Consider the following 1,753-nt stretch of genomic DNA (forward strand, 5'->3'; position numbering starts at 1 on the left):
TGCGAAAAAAATAGAAGTACGAAGTTTACAAATTTGTAACGCTGCACTAAGAATAGATATCGCAGCTTTGTCAAAGGCATCTGTTGGGACATCTAAAGCGAAGAAACTTGATTTGTTCATTTATATTTTCCATAAACTTGCTACATTGTTTACAAGGGTTTTTCATAAGTCCCATTCACCTAACAGTGCTGCATTCAAGATCCACATATGATACACCACTTCTGTCCGCTTGAGATGTGCTATTATATGCAAATAACAGAATTGTGATATTCTTTTTGATTGCCAAGGTAAAGTTGTAAACTTGATAGTGTTGTTTCCTGAAAATTTGTAATATTCTATTTTTTATTGCGATAGCAATTATATGGACACTCAAAAGCAGATTTCTGCCGTCGGCGTCGCCGTCGCCGTCGCCGTCGTCGTCGTCGTGAGGTTCCGTATGACGTCAATAGAGATGAAATCGTCGCCGCGCGCCGAACGCTGTATGTGCGAGTGAAAGGGCGCGAGGGACGCGCGCTTTCACGGGGAGTGAACGCACGGCGGAGAACAAACGCGCGTTCTGCTCTGTGCTCCCTTAAGGGCTGCAGAAGTAGGCGTCTCTTTCCTCCTCTACAATCACCATATATGTAGAGCAAACGTGCCTTCTTCCGACGTACGAAAGGCCGTGGGGGGGGGGGGGGGGGGGGGGAGGGAAGGGAGGCGATGTTTAGCTGCGGCACCAAGTGCCTATTTAAATCAGAGGCTCCGGCAACAGTCACCAACGCCGCACGCATTTTGAGCGAACGCGGGCAAAACGCCGACGGCGTCGACAACAGTTCTGCGTGTTGCCGGTGCTGCTGCATGTCCAAGTTTATACAGCTGATAAATCTGCTATCATTACTCCGTATAGCTCTCTTCAAATTTGCTATCGCAATTGATGCTTCACCTTTCAGGTGAAACTGCGACAACTTTTTAACCATGAGAGCGCCAAGGCGTAGGCGGCTATTTCATGACCTACATGACACACATGTCATGACAGCCATGTCATGATCTATCATTTATGTTCGTCTACACTCTTGTGGGTTAGGGCTTCCGAAGCCCAGGTGAAACGTCAGCGAAGAGCCGCGGACCCCGACTTGCGGGAGCACAATGTTGATGCCAAAGCTCAGCGAAGAGCCGCGGACCCCGAGTTGCGGGAGCACCATGTCAAGGCCAAACATCAGCGAAGAGTCGCCGACACCGAGTTGCGGGAGTGCGATGTTGAGGTTAGCGTCGTCTTGCCCTCCAGGAACCAGATAATGGTGGTGTACACCTCGGCAACGCTAGCGCCAGCTTCCGCGGTGCGACGGTCAGGTTTCAACGCGAGTTTCTCAATCGGAACTTCGGAGGCACCTGCAGTACATGTGACAGGTTAAGGTTCGAGCACAACGTGGTACTCGTTAGTGCAACTCGTTCGGAGCAACACCGGAGAAACACATGACACGCTTCACTTACGCGCATTTTCCGGTAGGGGAAGGGTTGGTCTTTTATTGCGATATCAATTATATGGACACTCCAAAGCGGATTTCTGCCGTCGGCGTCGCCGTCGCCATGATGTTCCGCATGACGTCAACGGCGATGAAATCGTCGGCGCGCTCCGGACGCTGTATGTGGGAGTGAAAGGGCGCGAGGGACTCGCGCTTTGACGGGGAACGAACGCCCATCGGAGAGCAAACACGCGTTCTGCGCCGTGCTCCCTGAAGGCCTGCAGAATTAAGCGTCTTATTCCTCCTTTACA

This window comes from Dermacentor silvarum, chromosome 2 (genome assembly GCF_013339745.2).
Source record: "Dermacentor silvarum isolate Dsil-2018 chromosome 2, BIME_Dsil_1.4, whole genome shotgun sequence".
Taxonomy (NCBI): domain Eukaryota; kingdom Metazoa; phylum Arthropoda; class Arachnida; order Ixodida; family Ixodidae; genus Dermacentor; species Dermacentor silvarum.